General features: G+C 46.2%; 1 protein-coding gene across 1 annotated transcript in view; it reads right to left on the bottom strand.

Moving 5' to 3' along the window:
- The window catches only part of cdh22 (cadherin 22), a 1314714-nt gene that overhangs the window by 621690 nt on the left and 670005 nt on the right, over positions 1–23019 (bottom strand). The gene's annotated exons all lie outside the window — the stretch shown is intronic.

The raw sequence follows: 23019 nt of genomic DNA on the forward strand, positions 1-23019 counted from the left end.
TTTCAGATATATGCATTTGCAGAAAATGGTTGGGAAGAGACTGCGCAGTAGAGTGGGTTGAAATATGTCTTCATCTGAGGCCAGTTTGATATCTCTTATTTTTCAAGAGCCCAGGGAAAAGCTGTTAGTCTGGGCACAGCCAAGGATGGCAATGCTGGGAGATACACTGAGCTGATCAAAAAGTCGTGGTTATATGATGTCGAGTTTGAGTTTTAAAAGCTTATAAATTGCGGAAAAGGATGATGGACGGAGGCGAGGAGCTCGACTGTTTTGAGGTCCCGAGGAAAACAAAAAACAAGTTAGAGTTGGAGGTTGTAGGTTTTATACCAAACATCAAAGCAAGTGGCCAGGTTCAAGAGCAAGCATGTGGCGTGCATTGATCTGGGAGTGCTCACTCCATTGCTCTATTCTAATGTTAACGTTCAGGAATAGTATCACTGCTTGAGCAGTTAGTTCTCAACCATCAGAAATTGACTATTACATAGAAACATAGAAGATAGGAGCAGGAGTAGGCCATTCGGCCCCTTGAGCCTGTTCTGCCATTTAATGAGATCATGGCTGGTCATCCAAACTCAGTACCCTGTCCCTGCTTTCTCCCCATATCCCTTGATCCCTTTAGCCTTAAGAAATATATCTAACTCCTTCTTGAATATATTTAATAAGTTGGCCTCAACTGCCTTCTGTGGTAGAGAATTCCACAGGCTCACCACTCTCTGGGTGAAGAAATTCCTCCTCATCTCAGTCCTAAATGGCTTACCCTTTACCCTTAGACTGTGACCCCTGGTTCTGGACTCCCCCACCATCGGGAGCATCCTTCCTGCATCTAGTCTGTCTAGTACTGTTAGAATTTTATAAGTTTCAATGAGATCCCCTCTCATTCTTCTAAACTGTAGCGAATATAAGCCTAATCGACTCAATCTCTCTTCATAAGTCATTCCTGCCATCCCAGGTATCAGTCTGGTGAATCTTCGCTGCACTCCCTCCATGGCAAGAACATCCTTCCTCAGATAAGGCGACCAAAACTGCACACAATGCTCAAGGTGTGGTCTCACCAAGGCCCTGTACAACTGCAGCAAGACATCCTTGCTCCTGTACTCGAATCCTCTCGCTATGAAGGCCAACATACCATTTGCCTTCTTAACCGCCTGCTGCACCTGCATGCTTACCTTCAGCGACTGGTGCACAAGGACACCCAGGTCTCGTTGCACTTCCCCTTTTCCCAATCTATTGCCGTTCAGATAATAATCTGTCTTCCTGTTGTTGCCACCAAAGTGGATAACCTCGCATTTATCCACATTATACTGCATCTGCCATGCATCTGCCCAATCACCCAACCTGTCTAAATCATACTGGAGTTTCTCTGCATCCTCCTCACAGCACACACGCCCACCCAGCTTTGTGTCGTCTGCAAACTTGGAGATAATACATCTAGTTCCATTGTCTAGATCATTAATATATATTGTGAATAGTTGGGGTCCTAGTACCGATCCCTGCGGTACCCCACTAGTCACTGCCTGCCACTTGGAAAAAAATCAGTTTATTCCACGTCTTTGCTTCCTATCAAAGTCAGTACCTTACCCCCAATCCCATGTGCTTTAACATTGCACGCCAATCTCTTATGCGGGACCTTATCGAAAGCCTTCTGAAAGTCCAAATACACCACATCCACTGGTTCTCCCGTATCTATTCTACCAATTACATCCTCAAAAAATTCCAGTAGATTAGTCAAGCATGATTTACCTTTTGTAAATCCATGTTGACTTTGTCTGATCCTGTCACTGTTTTCCAAGTGCTCTGCTATTACATCTTTTATAATGGACTCTAGCATTTTCCCCACTACTGATGTCATGCTTACCAGTCTATAATTCCCCATTTTCTATCTACCACCTTTTTTAAATAGTGGGGTTACATTAGCTACCCTCCAATCCATGGGAACTATTCCAGAGTCTATAGAATTTTGAAAGATGACCAGCAATGCATCTACTATTTCTAGGGCCACTTCCTTAAGTACCCTAGGATGTAAATTATCAGGCCCTGGGGATTTATCGGCCTTCAATCTCATCAATGTCCCTGACACCATTTCCCTATAAATACTGATTTCATTCAATTCCTCCCTCTCATTAGACCCAATGTTCCTCGAAATCTCTGGAAGGTTATTTGTGTCCTCCTTTGCGACTACAGAACCAAAGTGTGTATTTAATTGGTCTGCCATTTCTTTGTTCCCCATTATAAATTCCCCTGATTCTGACTGCAAGGGACCTACGCTTGACTTCACCAATCTTTTTCTCTTCACATAACTATAGAAGCTTTTACAGTCAATTTTTATGTTCCCTGCAAGCTTACTCTCATATTCTATTTCCCCCCTCTTACTTAATCCCTTTGTCCTCCTTTGCTGAATCCTAAACTGCTCCCAATCCTCAGTTTTGCTGCTTGTTCTGGCCAATTTATATGTCCCCTCCTTGGATCTTATGCTATCCCTAATTTCCCTTGTTAGCCATGGTTGAGTCACCTTTTTTGTTTTATTTTTATTCCATTGACTATTGTGCATTCTTGCCCTCGATATCATACATTGAAATCCAGTCAGAGGCTGGAGACCACCAGGGAAGCCAATCCTCAGCTGTGAATCGAGCATGCCAATCATTTTGCATGTATCCCATAAACAATCAATGGCCAGATTGGTTTCTCTGTCATCTTTCCACTAATCAACTTTGTAATTATTGTGGCCAGATGGAAGTCATGAAACAATGCCGATCAAACTCTGATGTAATATGCTGAAAGCCTCACGTTAGAATGGGACTTTCCTTCCCCACCCAGTCCTGGCTGAAGGATGCTCTGTTACAGACTATTGCGTTTAACCCCTGATAAAGTAAACCTCTTGAAGGAAAACAGGTTAGCAGCTCCATCTTGTATGAATTTTTAGTCCAACTATAACAGACTGCACAGCAGTAATTGTATTGGCCGAATGCCATTGGAATCTTCCCAGATACAATTCCAGCACGATAGGAGCACCATGACTTACCATGAGCAGTGCCATGCAAAAGTTATAAATAATTAATGAAAAAATGGTTACAGTGTTAAGAGTGTACTTCCAGCACAATAGTCGAATAACGGCATGAGACAGTAGATTATCCTTTGAGTCTGGGGAATGGGATAAGAACAGGTGGTTACAGCTAAGGCGAATTCCTAATGAAAACTGCCACAGCTTTTCTTTGGAATATTTTGTAATGGTGAGTCTTAACCATATTGTCCCTTTCTGATGTTCTGCCCAGAAAGCGTATCATTGCAGCGGCAGTTAGTTGTAAGCCATCAGAAAAGCCCCCATCGTGAATTTTTTGCCCTGGATATTGTACATCAAAGTCCTGAAGGAGGCTGTGGAGACTTCAGGGTGCCTAACCCACCAAAGTCTGTACATCACAGCTAAACTTAAATATTGGCAGTTGTGCTGAGATATATATATATATGTGTGTTTGTGGTAGCTAACTCAACATTGCATTGAAAAAATAACGTTTGATGAGTGCAATTTATTTTCAATTTTATTGGGAGTCAGAGGGAGTTTCTGGAACAGAGATTTGTCTCCTTTGGCTTCTAACTTGCATCCAAGTGCAAAAAAACTATGATTTTCTGCCCTGACTCAATGTAGTATTACACCTGTATGAATTCCAGTACACTCTAACACTGTACCCATTTTTTCATTAATTATTTATAACTTTTGCATGGCATTGCTCATAATTCATGGTGCTCCTGTCATTATGAAACGTTATACCACATAATGTATTATTCTGCTGCTAAGGTGAGCTTAACCGCTCTGTCCTGTAATGACCACCATTGAATTGTTGTAAATTGGCACATTCTGAGGTCAAATAGAAGCTTATTGTTGAGGCAGGTTTGTCTTATAGATTGGGAGTTGCTTAAAGTCCCTGGCTCTTCCCCTTAAATAGCAAGACAAAACCAACAAGAAATGACTGTCTCTCTGTCTCTTTAAAAGGATGACACATGTTAAATGATTGGCGCCTCTCTATTTAATTATAATTCATTGGCTGCTTTAGGAATATGACATTTTGTCCAAATCACATGCAAGCATGACAGAGTTTATGTGTGACACTTCCAAGTGTGATAGGCACAATAGACAATCATTTTATTTATATGTTTTGCAAGGCTCCAAATCCATTAAAATGCTAAATGTGACTAAACTGTTTTAATTGGTGTGCTAAAATTATATACTTCAATCTCTTTCAGTTGAGGCACATAGGTATTTATTTTTGTTTGGAAAGAGTTGTTTTGTACTAGCTTTAAAAAGTAAGGTGCAATACATTCCCAACTGATTCGACCAAGAACGTTGATGTTCTTGCCAAATGGTCCTTACCCTTCAGCATGCCTCCAGGGCAGGTACATTTCATTTCTAATGTGATGCCCAGATTATGCAACTGTCTTCGAGTCCATAAACAAAGATAACTGGAGTAATTAGTTCCTTATATCAGTGTAAAAAAAACATGCATGTCTCATTATTTTTTCCACATGGAATTTTTATTCACTCCCCTTTTAACTAATCCTTATCATTGTGTTCATGATGTGAAAACTTTGAACTCATTGGGCCAGTAATTCCGGTCCCAACGCGTGAGTACGGACGGGGTAATCACGCGTGGGCCCGTTGGAAGTGCCGGATTTCAGCATGCACAGCGCATGTGCGGGAAACCGGCATTTCCTCCAAGGGGTTGAGAGGTCCAACGCATGCGCGCAGGACTCTGCGCGCACGCGTTGAACTTCCTTCTTTTTGACAGGTTTGCCCGTGTGCAAGGGCCTGAACTTTTTACACAAATAAAAAGGAGGCGTAAGGAGTGGATTCTCGAAGGTAAGTGGTCTATTATTTAAAATTATTATATTTTTTCCACAGCGTCATTGTTTTTAAGGACTTTACAGTAAGGTAAGTTTATTTTTAGACCCGATTTCTTCAAAAATTTTATTAATTGTTTAAAATAGTTTTTTAAAGTTATTTATAGTTTATTTAATTATTGGGATGTTTTTAAAAAAATTTTTTTAAGTTAAACTAGTCTTTTGGGCGCCCGTACTTTTCATGAGTTTGACAGTCTTTACTATCAAACTCATGAATGAAGTTTCCCCTCCCCTGATTGGCTGCAGAGTGCTCACCTGATCCCAGCCGGCACATCGCACTAACTACGCCGCTGGATCAAGCAAGCACATCGCGCTGACATCTGAACCGGGCCAGTGACAGGAATTCCAAGCAGGCCCAGGCTTCAGATGTCGGCGCGCCGGGTGAGTGCACATCGGGGGCTTGCATGCGCGGCAAGCACCCGATCCTAATTTCTGGCCCATAGTCATAGAGTTATACAGCACAGAAAGAGGCCCTTCCGCCCATCGTGTCTGCACCAGCCATCAAGCCCTATCTATTCTAATCCCATTTTCCAGCACTTGGTCCGTAGCCTTGTATGCTATGGCGTTTCAAGTGCTCATCTAAATGCTTCTTGAATGTTGTGAGGATTCCTGCCTCCTCCACCCTTTCAGTCAGTGAGTTCCAGATTCCAACCACCCCCTGGGTGAAAGAGTTTTTCCTCAAATCCCGTCTAACCCTCCTGCCCCTTACCTTGAAACTATGCCCCCTGGTTATTGACCCCTCTACTAAGGGGAAAAGTTATTTTCTATCTACCATATCTATGCCTCTCATAATTTTGTACACCTCAATCAGGTCCCCCCTCAGCCTTCTCTGCTCTAAGGAAAACAACCCCAGCCTATCCAGTCTCTCTTCATAGCTGAAACACTCCAGCCCGGGTAACATCCTGGTGAATCTCCTCTGCACCCTCTCCAATGCAATCACATCCTTCCTATAGTGTGGTGACCAGAACTACACACAGTATTCCAGCTGTGGCCTAACTAGCGTTTTGTACAGTTCCACCATAACCTCCCTGCTCTTATATTCTATGCCTCGGCTAATGAAGGCAAGTATCCCATATGCCTTCTTAACCACCTTAACCACCTTATCTACCTGTCCTGCTGCCTTCAGGGATCTATGTACATGCACTGACGTGCAATTTAATATTGCTGCTGTGTTTTTGTAAAGATGCGGTGGTCTGGACACCCATAACAAATAAAGCTGCAAGTACTGCAGTGTGGTTGTGGGTGCATTCTTTGTGGATTGTGGCAGCCGTGTCTGAGTCAGGAGGTTGTGGATTCAATCCTCACTCCAGGACCCAAGCAACTTCAGGACTCAAGTGCATAATCTAGCCTGACATTCCTAGTACAGTACTGAGAGGGAACGCTGTATTGTCAGAGGTTAATGAGATGGTAAACCAAGACCCCCATTTGCCTGTTCCACAGTGTGGAATAGTGACCCAAATGCTCATTACAGAGCCAGCCCAAGACTTTTAATTTTTGCCCATTCAAATAAACTGATTGAAAGTTGGGCATAAAAACAGAAAATGCTGGAAATACTTAGCTGGTCAGGCAGCATCTGTGGAGAGAAAAACAGACTTAATATTTCAGGTCGATGATGTTTCATCAGGACTGAAAAAAGTTCGAGATAGCAGCAGGGAAAGGGAGGAGGGAAGGAAAGAACAAAAGGGAAAGTCTGTGATAGGGTGGAAGGCAGGAGAGATTAAATGACAAAAGGGATGATTGTACAAAGCAAAAGGAGATAGTAATGGACAAGTAAAAGAACAAAAGATGGGTCTAGAAGAGGTGTAAATGGGAATAGCAGAATCATCAACAGCTGCCATCTGAAAAAAATGGGGGCAAAGGTTATGCTCTGAAATTGTTAACCTCAATATTGAGTACGGAAGGCTGTATAGTGCCTAATCGGAAGATGAGGTGCTGTTCCTCAAGCTTACCCTGAGTTTCATTGGAACAGTGTAGGAGGCTGAAGACAGAGAGGTCAGAGTGGGAGTGGAGCGGAGAATTAAAGTGACAGGCAACCAGAAGCTCGAGGTTATGCTTACGGACTGAATGGAGGTGTTCCACAAAGCGATCACCCAATCTACATTTCCTCTCCCCAATGTAGAGAAGACTGCATCATGAGCAGTATACTAAATTGAAAGAAATATAAGTAAATCACTGTTTCACCTGGAAGGAGTGTTTAGGACTGTGGATGGTGGGAAGGTAGGAGGTAAAAGGCAGGTGTTGCATCTCTTGCGCTTGCATGGGAAGGTGCCATGAGAAGGGGAGGGGGTGTTGGGGTGTTTGAGGAGGGAACCAGCGTATCATGGCGGGAACGCTCCCTTCGGAATTCTGAAAGGGGAGGGGAGGGGAAAATGTACGTGTCCGGTAGCATAGTGGTTATGTTAGTGGACTAGTAAACCAGAGGCCTGGAAGAATTATCCCGCGACGTGAGTTCAAATCCCACCACGGCAGCTGGGGAATTTAAATTCAGTTAATTAAATAAACCTGGAATATAAAGCTAGTATCAGTAACGGTGACCATGAAACTTCCGGATCATCGTAAAAACCCATCTGGTTCACTAATGTTCTTTAGGGAAGGAAATCTGCCGTCCTTACCTGGTCTGGCCAATACATGACTCCAGACCCACAGCAATGTGGTTGACTCTTAACTGCCCTCTGAAATGGCCTAGCAATCCACTCAGTTATACCAAACCACTACGGAAAACAATAATAATAAGAATAAAGCTGGATGGACCACCTGGCATTGACCTCGGCACCGGCTTCAGATATGACAAGGGCACACCCAGCTCAGTCGACCCTGCAAAGTCCTCCCCGTTAACATCTGGGGACTTGTGCCAAAATTGGGAGAGCTGTCCCACAGACTAGTCAAGCAACAGCCTGACATCGTCATACTTAGAGAATCATACATTTCAGCCAATGTCCCAGACTCCTCCATCACCATCCCTGGATATGTCCTGTCCCACCTGCAGGACAGGCCCACCAGAAGAGGTGGTACAGAGGTATACAGTCAGGAGGGAGTGGCCGAGGAAGTTATTAACATTGACTCCGGACCCCATGAAATCTCATTCCTTCAGGTCAAGCATGGGCAAGGAAACCTCTTGCTGATTACCACCTACCGCCCCCCTCTCAGCTGATGAATCAGTACTCCTCCATGTTGAAGATGCACTGAGAGTAGCAAGGGCACAGAATGTACTCTGGGTGGGGGAATTCAATGTCCACCACCAAGAGTTGCTCAGTATCATCACTACTGACCGAGCTGGCCAAGTCCTAAAGGACATAGCTGCCAGACTAGGACTGGGCTTGCGGCAGATGTTGGGAGAACCAACACGAGGGAAAAACCTACTTGACATCATCCTCACCAATCGACCTGTCACAGATGCAGTGACCACTGTACAGTCATTGTGGAGACGAAGTCCCATCTTCACACTGAGGTCACCTTCCATTGTGTTGTGTGGCACTACCACCGTGCTAAATGGGATAGATTCAGAACAGATCTAGCAGTTCAAAACTGGGCATTCATGAAGCGCTGTGGGCCATCAGCAGCAGCAGAATTGTATTCCACCACAATCTGTAAACTCATGGCTTGGATATCCCTCACTCTACTATTACCATCAAGCCAGGGGATCAACCCTGGTTCAATAAGGAGTGTAGAAGAGCATGCCGGGACAGCACCAGGTGTAGCTAAAAATGAGGTGCCAACCTGGGGAAGCTGCAACACAGGACTATGTGCATGCTAAACAGCAGAAACAACATGCTATAGACAGAGCTAAACGATCCCACAATCAATAGGTCAGATCAAAGCTTTGCAGATCTGTCACATCCAGTCATGAATGGTGGTGAACAATTAAACAACCAATGGGAGGAGGAGGTTCCATGAACATCCCCATCCTCAATTTTGGAGGAGCCCAGCACACGAGTGCAAAAGACAAGGCTGAAGCAATTGAAACCTTCTTCAGCCAGAAGTGCCAAGTGGATGATCCATCTAGGCCTCTTCCTGAGGTCCCACCATCATAGAAGCCAGTCTTTAGCCAATTCGATTCACTCCACGTGATATGAAGAAATGGCTCAGCTCACTGGATACAGCAAAGACTATGGCCCCCGACAAAATCTCGGCTGTCGTACTGAAGTCTTGTGCTCCAGAACTAGCCACGCCTCTAGGCAAGCTGTTCTAGTACAACTACAACACTGGCATTTGCCTGACATTGTGTAAAACTGCCCTGGTATGTCTTGTCCACAAAAAGCAGGACAAATCCAATCTGGCTGAAGTGGTTAAAAGTTAGATTAGTGGCTTAACTGACTAGCTGGCTGCTGTAATAAAGGAGAAGTCTGGCAGAACAAAGACAGTTGCTGACAGTTGGAAAAAGCATATTATACGATGATTGGGGGAGGGAAAGAAGGTGAAGAGGCCATACATTGAACAATGGGCCGCCAATGTGATGTGGGTAAGTGTACGGAATTGGATCAGAGCCAAAGAGTAGAACAATGGCAGATGTGGAAACAGGGCAAATGAGGTAAACAAGATGTGTTTTGTGGAGATGTGATTAAGTGTACGTGACTTGGACAATTAATTGGCCAAGTCCCGAAGATGTGAAGGTATAGTAATCTGGATGTAATGCTTAAGTTATCCACCAGATGGAGACAAATATTAAGGGATCATATTTACCAGTATTAAGGTAATGTCCTGGCACACCACTTATTAAGGTAGTGGCATTGCATTCTGGGTATGACTCAGAGGTGAATCCTCCATCTTGGTGACTGCACAGTAAGAAATAGAGGCCTAGAAATTGAGTTGACGCCGCGCCAGGGCTTTAGCGCCGGAAATTTAGCGCCGGCGCTAATTCCCTTGCGCGCGCCAAAAATTCAGTAGCGCCGCGCCCAGACGGCTGCCGGCGCTACTGGCGGGCGTGAGCGCCTCCCAATGGGCGCTGAGTGCCGAATTGCGGCGCTAATCCGGCGCTGCGGCACCCGATGCGGTGCGGCAGGCTGGGGAAGTGCAGGCCTCCTCCTTCAGTTAAGGAGGAGCTGCCTGCACCCGCCCGCTGTCCGTTCAATTATTGAAAAAATGAGCCCGGCACCTCGGACAAGTGCCGGGCTTGCAGGCCAGACGCATCTGTTCCGCGGGGGGGGGGGTGGAGGAGTCCGGGGAGGGAGGTGCGGGCAGGCAGCCGACGGGAAAGCGGCCGGCCGCCGCGCGACCTTAATGCGCCGGCGCTAACTCGGGGAAGACTCGGTTGCCAGAGTCTTAGTTGCGGCTGCCACGGGCGAGGCGGCCGCAACTGAATTTCGGCGCTGGGGCCCGTCGGCATGGCAACCGGGACGCTGCGCACACCGATGACGTCATCGGTGCCGGCGCAGCGCTACCGGTCTACCGCGGCGTAAGGGCCCCAGGCAATTTCGGCGCCGGCGCCAAATGCAGCGCTAGGCCCTCTAGCGCCGCAAAATCGGCGCTAAGGGCACTCAATTTCTAGGCCAGAGTATGTTTGCTGCAGCCTGTAAGAGCCAGTTTCTCGGCTACATATGTATAATTAAACAGTTGAGTTTTGGTTCCTGAAGTCTAGCTTATCTCAGTTTCTGACATTACCACTCGGATATCACATTTGGCGACAAGGCTGAACAGATCTCATCTTGAAGAAGGGAAAAGAAAAGAAAAGCACTGAATCAAGGAATCATGGCTGCTATGGTAGGACAGCTCTCTGCTTTTGATGTTCAGACGCAGACCTGGAACAAATACTGTGAGTTGCTGGAGCATTTCTTTGTAGCAAATGATATAGTTGATGTCGGAAAAGGGAGAGCTATTTTGCTCACTTCCATGGGAAGTCAGACGTATAGTTTAATGAGAAACTTATGCAGTCCTGAAAAGCCTGGAGACATAATATTTGCTAACTTAGTGGCCTTGCTGAAGGACAATTTCAATCCCAGACCGAGTGAGATTGTACAGCGCTTCAAATTTAATTCAAGGAACAGGAAACCGGAAGAGACTGTATTGGATTATATAGCGGTGTTGAGAAAACTGGCACACGATTGCAATTACGGGAAGAGTTTGAAAGACATGCTGAGAGATAGGCTTGTTTGCGGGACAATGGATGCTCGAATGCAGAGGAGATTATTGTCCGAGACTGGGCTTATGTATGAAAAAGCGTTGGAACATGCTCAAGCCATAGAGAAAGCTAACCGTGATGTAAAAGAAATACAAGGTTCAGACTGGGCTACAACAAAGCAAGTTGCAGGTCCGCTGGTGCACAAGTTAAATATGAGTTGGAAACCACAACGTGAGCATGTAAAGGCATGTTATAGATGCAATGGAGATTATCTGGTGAGGGACTGCAGGTTTCTGGAGGAAAAGTGCCACAAGTGTGGAAAAAAAGGACACATAAAACGTGCATGCAGAGCAAAAGGCCCTGGGGAGGGTTACAAACCTAAAGGGGGAGGAAAGCAAAACCTAGTAAGAGAAGTGAAAAAACAGGGAGCACATCACATCAGCAGAGAAGCTGAGAAAGGAGACAACATGTTCATATTGCATAGTATGGTAGAGGACATTCCAAAAGTGGATCCTATCACTTTGCAACTGATAGTAAATGACTCTAAGGTGAACTTTGAGGTGGATACTGGATGTGGTGTTACCATAATGAACAGGGAGGAGTACTCAAAATTGTGGAACCGTGCAAAAGTTCCAGAGGTAAAGTCTTGCTCTATGCAGCTTAAAACCTATACCGGTGAACGAGTGGCGACATTGGGTACAGCTACTGTAACTGTGAAACAGAGGGACACCGTGGAACAGCTACCGGTAGTTGTAGAATCAGGTTCTGGACCAAACTTGTTAGGTCGGGGCTGGATACGAGAACTTAAATTAGATTGGGGAGCAATAAATCAACTGGAGGGAGGCAAACAGTTGTCTTTGCAAGAAGTGTTGATTGAACATGAGAACGTGTTCAAGGAAGAACTTGGAACATTTAATGGCCCCCCAGCTAAGATTTATGTCGACAAGGAGGTTTTTTAAACAACGACCTGTGCCGTATGCCATGAAGCCAAAGGTAGAGGCTGAGCTTGACCGTCTTTTGAGAGAGAACATTCTGGAACCCGTGAAATGTTCAGAATGGGCAGCTCCCATTGTACCTGTTTTAAAACCGGACAATTCGGTAAGAATCTGTGGAGATTATAAATTGACAGTAAATAGGGTGTCTAAACTTGAACAGCATCCTATTCCTAAAACTGAGGATCTTTTTGCAAACCTGGCTGGAGGGAAGAAATTCACGAAGCTGGATCTGAGTCATGCATACTTGCAGATTACACTAGATGAGGAAGCCAAGAAGTATGTAACCATAAATACACACAAGGGTTTGTTTACCTATAACCGCTTGCCATTCGGTGTCTCATCTAGTCCAGCTATTTTCCAGAGGACTATCGAGGGTGTACTGCAAGGGATTCCACATGTTTCAATCTATCTGGATGACATTCTGGTGACGGGAAGAACCGACCAGGAGCATCTGAGCACTCTGAGAGAGGTACTACAAAGATTGCATAAGGCTGGGTTACGGCTCAAGAGGAGTAAGTGCACTTTCCTGGGGAATGAGGCCGCGTTCCTGGGACATAGAGTGGATGCCACCGGGCTCCATCCAATCAAGGAGAAGGTACAAGCACTGCAGTAGGCCCCAGCTTCTACAAATGTGACTGAGTTAAAAGCTTACCTGGGACTGCTAAACTATTATAACAGGTTTTTACCAAACTTGGCAACAGTGTTCGCACCTCTTCACAAACTTCTGCGCAAGGAGACACTGTGGCAGTGGGAAGAGGAACAGAGGGTTTCATTTGAACAGTCCAAGAAACTGATGCTGCCCTCGGATGTGTTGGTTCACTACAATGCAGAGAAAGACATCATTCTCTCTTGTGACACTTCACCTTACGGGGTGGGGGCAGTTCTTTCACACAGCTTGGAAGATGGAACAGAAAGACCGATAGGGTTTATGTCTCGAACTCTGACCCCAGCGGGAAAAAAACTATTCCCAGTTGGATAAAGAGGGATTAGCAGTAATGTTTGGGTTACAGAGGTTTCACAAGTACATATATGGCAGGAAATTCACCATATGCACCGATCATAAACCTCTTCTATCTCTTTTTAATGAAATGAAAGCAGTACCACAGATGGTGTCACCCCGGATCCAGAGGTGGGCAGTGATGTTATGAGTATGTCATCATTTACAAGGCGGACAAGTACCATGGGAATGCAGATGCCTTGAGCCGTCTTCCACTACCAGGTACACCTATCCGTGCAGCTCCAGAGGACAGAGTTTTGATGTTGGAGGACACGGATACGGCAATTGTGACCGCTGAACAAGTAAGGACTTGGATTGGTAAAGATCCAGTACTGTCTAGAGTCCAAGAATATGTGATGAGGGGTTGGCCACAACAACCGGAAGGGACTGATTTCATACCTTACAGTGTCAGGAAAACAGAGCTGAGTGTGCAGGATGGTTGCGTGTTGTGGGGAGCTCGAGTGATTATTCCACAGCCAGCACGACAGTCTATCCTAGTGCAACTACATCAGTGTCATCCTGGAGTTTCGCGTATGAAAGCATTGGCAAGGAGTTACTTGTGGTGGCCAAAGCTAGATGAGGAGATAGAAAATCTAGTCAAGACATGCAGCACTTGTCAAGTACACAGGAAGGCGCCAGCAGCGGCTCCACTCCACCCCTGGGAGTGGCCGGATAAACCATGGAGAAGATTACATGTAGATTATGCGGGTCCATTCATGGGAAAGATGTTCCTCATAATCATTGATGCACATTCCAAATGGATGGATGTGTATCCTGTAAATTCTGCTTCACCTACTGTTACTATAGACAGCCTGTGTAGGAGTTTTAGTAATCAAGGGCTACTGGAGATCATAGTAAGTGACAATGCCACGTGTTTTGTGAGTACCGAAACAAAAGATTTCATGAGAAACAATGGCATCGTGCACGTGACTTCAGCTCCATATCATCCGTCTTCAAATGGACTTGCGAAGAGAGCCGTACAAACATTTAAGGAGATGATGAAAAAAAGTGCGGAAGGGAGTTTGGCAGCAAAAGTGTCACGAGTTCTGTTCAGCTACAGAATAACACCTAAATCTACCACAGGACTCTCTCCTGCTGAGTTGTTGTTAGGACATCGACTACGCTCCACTCTGGATCTGGTTCACCCAGACCTAAAAAGGAAGGTGGAAAACCGACAAATCAAACAAAAGGAGAACCATGACAGAAGGACAAAGAGCTGCAGTTTTGGAGAAGGAGATGCGGTCCTTACCAGGAATTTCAGTTATGGTCCAAAATGGATTCCTGGCATCATAGACTCAATGACCGGTCCAGTTTCATATACGGTCATGGTGGGAACTGGTCAGGTAGTACGCAGACATGTGGATCAGATACTGACCAGACAAAGGGAAATCGAACTGAAGGTTCCAGAGGAAATGTTGGAGGATAAGTTGGTCCCCAGTTATCCAAATGCATTGGTGGTACCAACACCATGAACAGAGCCAGTTATACCTGGACCCCTTTGTCAAGAGGAAACCATCGTAGCAGAGTCAGATACTCTGAGTACTGCTCAGGAGCAGCAGGTGGCTCTACCACAACCAAGCAGGGACTTGACTGTAAGACGTTCACCAAGGACTCACAAGCCACCAGAGAGATTGATCATGACCTGCTAGATTCATTCAGTATGGACTATCGTTAAAGGAGTTTCCTTATGGACTTTTTAAGAATGTTGTTAAGAAATTATTGTAAACATAAGGGGGGGGGATATAGTAATCTGGGATGTAATGCTTAAGTTATCCACCAGATGGAGACAAATATTAAGGGATCATATTTACCAGTATTAAAGTAATGTCCTGGCACACCACTTATTAAGGTATTGCATTCTGGGTATGACTCAGAGGTGAATCCTCCATCTTGGTGATCGCACAGTAAGAAATAGAGTGTGTTTGCTGCAGCCTGTAAGAGCTAGTTTCTCGGCTACATATGTATAATTAAACAGTTGAGTTTTGGTTCCTGAAGTCTGGCTTATCTCAGTCTCTGACCTGACCACTCGGATATCACAGAAGGAAACAAGATATAAGATTGTATATAAGCCAACTGCGCGAATGTAAAAATTAGATTCCCATCTCAGTGCAGACTGAAATGGCCTCTCCCTGCACGTGCTTCAATAATGATGACTTGGAACCAGTACACACTCATCTGCGTCTGCTTTGGGGCAGAGAGAAATCCCACAACAACTTGACGTAGTCGGCAGGATTCCCGGGATGCAGTCGAATGACCAACCATAATGGGACCACAAGTCAGGTGAGTACCTTATATTACCACCCATAGTTAGATGCGGACCCCCAGAAGGCTGGACGTGAGACTGTAGGGAATCAGAATAGGAGACTCGTGGGTACTGGAGTGATCTCTGTGCAGTAGAACCGCGAGCCGCCATAGGTAACCAGAACCATGTTGCAGCAGGAAGGTCCGAGTTACCGTTTGCGCAGGCCAGAGGAATAAAAAAATAATGGCCACAGGAGGGGAAGATTGGGGACTGGGAGGGTCCATAACCAAATTTATAGCAGGAAAAAAGAAGAAACTAATCGAGAAAATGAAAAAGAAAGGCTGGAGTCCGAACGACAGTCCGGACAGGCAAAGGGAATGGTGAGGCGCCCAGTGGAAGGGTAAGGAAGAGAAGGGAATACTTATAATTATTAGTAGCTACTTAGAACTCAGTAAACATGTACAAAGTTAGATAGAAAAAGAAAAGGTTAAGGTCAGTGCAGTGCGGGCACCGGGACCAAGGTTTAGAGTGACAAACGATAATGACGACATTGATTGGGGAGAATTAGAGAAGAAAGCCGCAGATTACGACAGACAGGACGATGATGGGGGTTGGGGGCCCCCACCTAAATATGACGCAGAGGGACCATCGGCCCCGCCACTGCCCGAAACTGGGACGAAGGGCGTAATGGCCATGGCCCCTATTACGACGGAGATTAGACAAGTGGGAAATGGGCAGGCTCAGACTACAGTACGATATGTCCCATTCACCCCAGCCGAGAAACCAATGATGACGTGGGACCAGCCCAGGACAGGATTAGGCAGTTTATTAAGGAACTATGCAAACAATTGCATGATTTGAGGCTGGAAGTCAGGGACAAACAAGTAGTCAGGGATATGGAATTGGAGGAAACGGAGGAAGAACAACATTTGTCAGTAGTAGGGGACAGGGTGATGGTAAGAGTCTTACCCGTCAGACCAGGATGGGCACCTCGCTAGCAGGAACCCTATGAGGTCCTAATGACCAGCGACACTTGTGCATGCGTAAATAGGAAAGGAAAAGGTTGGTGGAAACACTGGACGCAACTTAAGAAATTCGAAAGCACAGTAAATAATAAGGACTAAACCGCTGACGACCGGGGTCCACTGTTTATCTCCCTCTACAGGACTCAGATACAGATGACCTTACTGATATGCCTGGCCATGGCGACCACAGAAGGAGCCACATCGGTCAACCGAAGGGAGCAACGAGGCCTGTATTACAAGAACTCGAGCGACATCAGTTGCAATCGGGAACGTAGGGCGTTAACTGTCATGGTTGATAAAACAGTAGAGGAAACTTTGGTTTATCCAGAGGTTGTATGTCCGGAAACCTCTATCTAACGGCAGAAATCAGCAGCCGTGTTGTTAGGTTTTTTTTCTTCCCCTAGCATTTTTTTAAACAGTCAGGCTGTGGAAAGCATCTCTGTAGCTTAGCAACAGCTTCAGAGACGCTTCCAAGGTACGGGCCGAGTGTTTACAAGCTGTTGCTAAGCAACAGTGTTTGTTGTCAGACACGGAGATGAAAACCTCCGTATCCTTCAACATTAGCGCTGGTCTATCCGGAAGTTTTGATCTAACGGCACCAGCTCGGTCCCATCGGTGCCGGATATCGCGAAGTTTCCTGTATTTAAATTGTAGCTCCGGGTTAACGGGCGTAAGCATATTTGACAACAAGCCAGGCGATGCAGGGGATAGGGGTAACATGGGGATGGCTGTTAAATGGACAAACATGAGCACGGTATGCTTCGGGAAGAAGAGTGATGATACATTAATATGCGTACAGGGAGGAACTATGCAAGTAAGATGTGGGACGGATTTCACTCAGACGTCTGGGGTAACCCAGCAGGAAGAAAGAGGGTGGGAAATATGCCCAACCTCCAAGTGCACCAACTCTGATGATTGGTGTTGGAAGCTGAACTCCCGGGATACTCCCACCACCACAACCACACCGACCACCCCAGTAACAGGAGCCCCGAAGCCCACCACTTTGACTACGGAGGGACCCTTGAGGTGTCCGCAGCCTAGCTCAGGACCCAAAGGGTGGCTCGTGATCCGGGATTCTGGTAGGCGCTTATTTGAGAATGTACACCATGAGATAGATTTGGCTGTCTTCAATATTAGCCAGATGGGGTTACTCAAATGGTGCGAGTGGCGTACAAGGTCATTTTACCATCGGCTCCTCGACATGACAGTTACTGATGGCCTCCGGACCTCTGGGGGGCGTGTGTGGTTGAGACTATCTCGCTGCAAGAGGAACCTAGTAAATGATATAGCCACTGCTTACAGTGCAGGGACATCCACAGTTAATTCCCTGGATATAGTGGAAATCGATAGCAAGGTGAATCATCTAACGTCCAAACTAAGGGGCCTCATGTTAAAGGCAAATAGGTTGGAGGGACAACAGGGACAGACCGGAGAAGACTTGGCTAAAACCCTATTAGAGTCTGTGCAAATTTTGGAAAACCATGCCCATACAGTTAACCACATCACCGCCACCCTGCATAACATAACCAATCAGGCTTCTAGGGAGCGAATGTGTGTGGCCTACAGTGCATGGCTAGTGGGGGAGGTGCGACATAATCTAGCACAACTCCACAATGGAGAATTGCCGGATTGGATTACGGATAGTGCACTGCAAGACTGGGCGTCAGAGAGTGGCAATTGCTCTTCGTGCACCCTATGAGGACTTATAAGAGTCTACCTGACAACTAAACATTGTGTTACCACTCACCTGAGGCTGATAGGAATGGTATTAGCTGTACCCAGTCTGCAGGAATGGGAATCCAAGCCCCTCTACGAGGTAGAGAAGGTCGGGATCATAAAAGATGGCAATTGGCTCAGATACCACCACACACCCAGTTATGCAAACAAGAAAGGTTCCTTCTTGATGGGGATCTTGCTAGAGGGATGCAGAGAAAGGGGGAGTAACGTAGTCTGCCCACATCCCGTGGGGACAGGGCCAGGAGCCATGTGCGGCTTCAACACCACCCTAAACTGTACCCTTGAAATTTCCAGCGCCTGCCATGAGCCAACGCGAACAGCACACCGGGGAAAAGGAGAAAACGGTGTGACCACCAGTGAATCCCAATACCAGTATGGTAACATCCAGTGCCCAGTGACCAGCTCAAGTTTCTGCTTCCACCCCCCGGGCCCCAACAACGATCGGACATGCAACCATAACCTACCTACGGTCGCCCGTGAGGAATGGGTGATTCCAACTGAGGACCTGAAGGACAGCATGCTCGAATATGTACTCCCTGAGGGGAAGGACATCCCGAAACTACCAGAACACCTGCTGCAACTGAGGAAAGCGGCCGGGGCGATAATTAAGCAGTATCACCAAATTGAACAAGAGGTCAAACAACTGGGGAAGGATGTGGAGGCAAAGCTGGAAGATGCCTCATGGTGGCGGACAATTTGGGACTGGGGTATTAGGGTGGACATTCACCCCAGATCAGAATTGCATCTCATGTATTGGTGGTGGTGCAGTTACTAATTGTCATCATACTTATGTTTGAGTATTACTCAATGTAAACAATGCCGTAACTGAACCATTGCTAAAACCGTTGTTAAAACACAGTATAGACTGATAGAGAAGCAGGGAATGTTAGAAGTAGTTTAAGTAGCCACACCCATGTGAATCCAACCACCTGTATGGCCAGCAGTGATGGGGCGAGGAGCACAGGCAGGTGAAGTTAGTTGGCCATCTTGGGCTGAAACCAAGGGCCAAAAGGGGGGACTGAAGGAGTTAAAAGTTAGATTAGCGGCTTAACTGACTAGCTGGCTGGAGTAATAAAGGAGAAGTTTGGCAGAAAAAAGACAGTTGCTGACAGTTGGAAAAAGCATATTACATGATGATTGGGGGAGTGAAAGAAGGCGAAGAGCCCATACATTGAACAATGGGCCGCCAATGTGATTTGCGAAAATGTGGTTAACTGTACTCAATTGGATAAGAGCTAAAGAGTAGAACAATGGCAGATGTGGAAACAGGGCAAATGAGATAAACAAGATCTGTTTTGTGGAGATGTGATTAAGTGTACGTGACTTGGACAATTAATTGGCCAATCCTGAAGATGTGAAGGAAACAAGATGTAAGATTGTATATAAGCCAACAGCTCGAATGTAAAAATTAGATTCCCGTCTCAGCTCAGACTGAGAGGGCCTCACCCTGCACGTGCTTGAATAAAGATCACTTGAAACTAGTACACGAGCATCTCCATCTGCTTTGGGGCAGAGAGAAATCCCACAACATTGGCCAATTATCATCCCATCAGTCTACTCTCAATCATCAGCAATGTGACGGAAGGTGTTGTCGACAGTGCTATCAAGTGGCACTTGATAACCAATAACCTGCTCACTGATGCCCAGTTTGGATTCTTCCTGGACCACTCGGCTCCAGACCTCATTACAGCCTTGGTCCAAACATAGACAAACAAGCTGAATTCCAGAGGTGAGGTGAGAGTGACTGTCCTTGACATCATGGTAGCATTTGACCGAGTGTGGCATCAAGGAGCTCTAGTAAAATTGATGTCAATGGGAATAAGGGGGAAAACTTTCCTCTGGCTGAACACAAAGGAAGATGGTTGTAGTTGTTGGATGTCAACCATCACAGTCCCAGGACATTGCTGCAGGAGTTCCTCAGGGCAGTGCCCTAGGCCCAACCATCTTCAGTTGCTTCATCAATGACCTTCTCTCCATCATAAGGTCAGACATGGGGGATGTTCACTGATGTTTACACAGTGTTCAGTTCCATTCACAACTCCTCAGATAATGAAGCAGTCCATGCCCGCATGCAGCAAGACCTGGACACATTCAGGTTTGGGCTGATAAGTGGCAGGAAACACTCACGCCACAGAAGTGCCGGGCAATGACTATCTCCAACAAGCGAGAGTCTAACCACTGCCCCTTCATATTCAACAGCATTACCATCGCCGAATCCCCCACCATCGACATCGTGGGGGTCACCATTGACCAGAAACTTAACTGGACCAGCCACATAAATACTGTGGCTACAAGAGTAGGTCAGAGGCTAGGTATTCTGCAGCGAGTGTCTCATCTCCTGACTCCCCAAAGCCTTTCCATCATCTACAAGGCACAAGTCAGGAGTGTGATGGAATACTCTCAACTTGCCTGGATGAGTGCAGCTCCAACAACACTCAAGAAGCTCAACACCATCTGAGACAAAGCAGCCCGCTTGATTGGCCACATCCACCACCTTAAACATTCACTCCCTCCACCACCAGTGTAATGTAGCTGCAGTGTGTACCATCTACAAGATGTACTGCAGCAAATTGCCGAGGCTTCTTTGGCAGCACCTCCCAAACCCACGACCTCTTCCACCTAGAAGGACAAGGGCAGCAGGCACGTGGGAACACCATCACCTGCAAGATCTGCTCCAAGTCACACACCTTGACTTGGAAATATATCACCATTCCTTCATCGTTGCAGGGTCAAAATCCTGGAACTCCCCCACTAAGAGCACTGTGGGTGTACCTTCACCACACGGACTGCAGTTGTTCAAGAAGTCGGCTCACCACCACCTTCTCAAGGGCAATTAAGGATGGGCAATAAATGTTGTCTTGCCAGTAATGCCCACATCCCAGCAATGAATAAAAAAAATGTGTTTGAAGGTAGGGTCACACTAGAGGTGGCAGAAATGGCAGAGGATGATCCATTGAATGTGGAGGCTGGAGAGGTGGAAGGTGAGGACAAGTAGAATGCTATTGTGGTTCTGGGAAGGAGGGGAAGGGGTGAGGGCAGAAGTGCGGAAAATGGGATGGACACGGTCGAGGGCACAGTCAACTATGCTGGAGAGGAATCCTTGGTTGAGGAAAAAGGAAGGCATATCGGAAGCACTGATGTGGAAGGTGGCATCATTAGAACAGATGCGACGAGACAGAGAAACTGGGAGAATGGAAAAGAGTCCTTACAGGAAGCAGGGTGGGAGGAAGTGCAGTTAAGGTAGCTGGTGGAGTCTGGGCTTATAGTGAATGTTGGTCGATAGCCTATCCCCAGAGATGGAGACAGATAAGCCGAGGAAGGGAAGGGAAGAGTCAGAGATGGATCATGTGAAGGTGAGGGAAGATTTTCCAGTTCAGGGTGAGAGCAGGAAATGGCACTGATACAGTCATCAATGTACCGGAAAAAGAGGTGAGGGAAGTGACCTGAGTAGAACTGGAACAAACAATGTTCCACATATCCCACAAAAAGGCAGGCATAGCTAGGGCCCATATGGGCACCCATAGCAACACCTTTTATTTGGAGGAAGTGAGTGGAGTCAGAAGAGAAGTTGTGAGAACAAGTTCAGCCAGGCGGAGGAAGGTGGTGGTGGATGGCGACTGGATGGGGATGGGGATATCTGCTTCTGCTGTGCAACCCCCTGCAGACAATATATCGTTATGTGTTTCCGCTGTGCAGCACTCCCTGCCCAATATCCTGATATGTGTGCCCATTGTGTGATCTAATATTTCAATAAACACTCCAGCTGTGCAATTCTCTGCACCCAATATTCGGATATGCGAACCCGATGTGGCATGCTCCACTCCCAATATTCCAATATCCTGTTTTGCGATGCTCTGTGCCAAAACACAAAAGCGAAAAATGAACCTTATAGAGGGCGGGGTCGTCATTAATATGAGCCACTCTGGGCAAATTCTATCTGGTGATCAGTCTGAGAATAGAAGAGACCAAGGCCCAGCAGCAGACCACCAGAACCTCACCCTGAAGAGGTAATGCAGAAAATAAACTGAACTTAAAGAAAATTCTAAAACTCCTGACAAAATTCAAGGCATTAACCTATTATCTCTGCAGACAAATGCACTCTGTGCTATGGTAATCTTTCCTCCATACAGACAGCTCCAAGTTTTGATTCCTGGCCCGTGCTGCATTAGCTGATCTGAGTCAGGCAACAGTTGACGTGCTACTGTTGCCTCAGCTTCCCGAAGTTAGGTAGGTCGGGGTGGGAGGGGAGGTGAAATTATCCACTCTTAATTGCTGTCTGGGGATGCCGGATGGAAGGTGCATGTTGGGTGAGGAGAGAATTGGACTTGACTGTGCAGTCTCCTGTAGTTAATTAGCATGCTGGTATTCATGCATGTAAAATGACACTTTGGGCAGTGACCCAGAGAGCTGTGAATGCCCCCTAGATTGTACTGCAGCAGGTGTTAGTGCTCTCAGCAGTGGAAACAGTGAGAGAATGGAACACAATGAAAGTCATTTCTCAATAGAAATGACAGCAAGGCTCCCAAAAGGGCTGTTTTTTAATTTGCCAACAATCCCACACACTGAATGTTGCAATCCATTGCACTGAAGGACAAGAAAAGTTATTATAGAATGGGTCTAAAATGGAAAGGCGGTCTCTCTCTGTAAAAGCTTTTATTAAACTTTGTTCCATTTATTCGCAGCGATATAGACCCTGTCGAGGCGCATCAATGCGCCACTTGCAGGGGATGCCATTGTGACGAAAGTGGCACACAAATCTTCTGCCCCTTGCTCTTCCTCAAACAATAACCTTTCATTTTTGTAGTGCTCGTCAAATGGAGAACATCAACTCACAGGGGAGTAGAGGAGAAGAAATGGATACAGAGCAGGGGTGAGCCGGGGGAAACAAAAGCACAGCGAAAGAGAAAAAATTGAGAGACTTCTGAAAAGGAGGGAGGCAGCAGAGACAGAGGGTATTAGGGAGCAAGGTTCACAGGATAGGAGTGTGGTGGTGGGAAGATTTATATTTTGCTAAACATTCTCAATGAAACCAATGCTCTTGTGATTGTTTTGTGTAAATCCAGTCCAATCCTTCGGAA

Source organism: Somniosus microcephalus, chromosome 13 (genome assembly GCF_052327205.1).
Source record: "Somniosus microcephalus isolate GS21.2 chromosome 13, FLI_Smic_1.0, whole genome shotgun sequence".
Taxonomy (NCBI): Eukaryota; Metazoa; Chordata; class Chondrichthyes; order Squaliformes; family Somniosidae; genus Somniosus; species Somniosus microcephalus.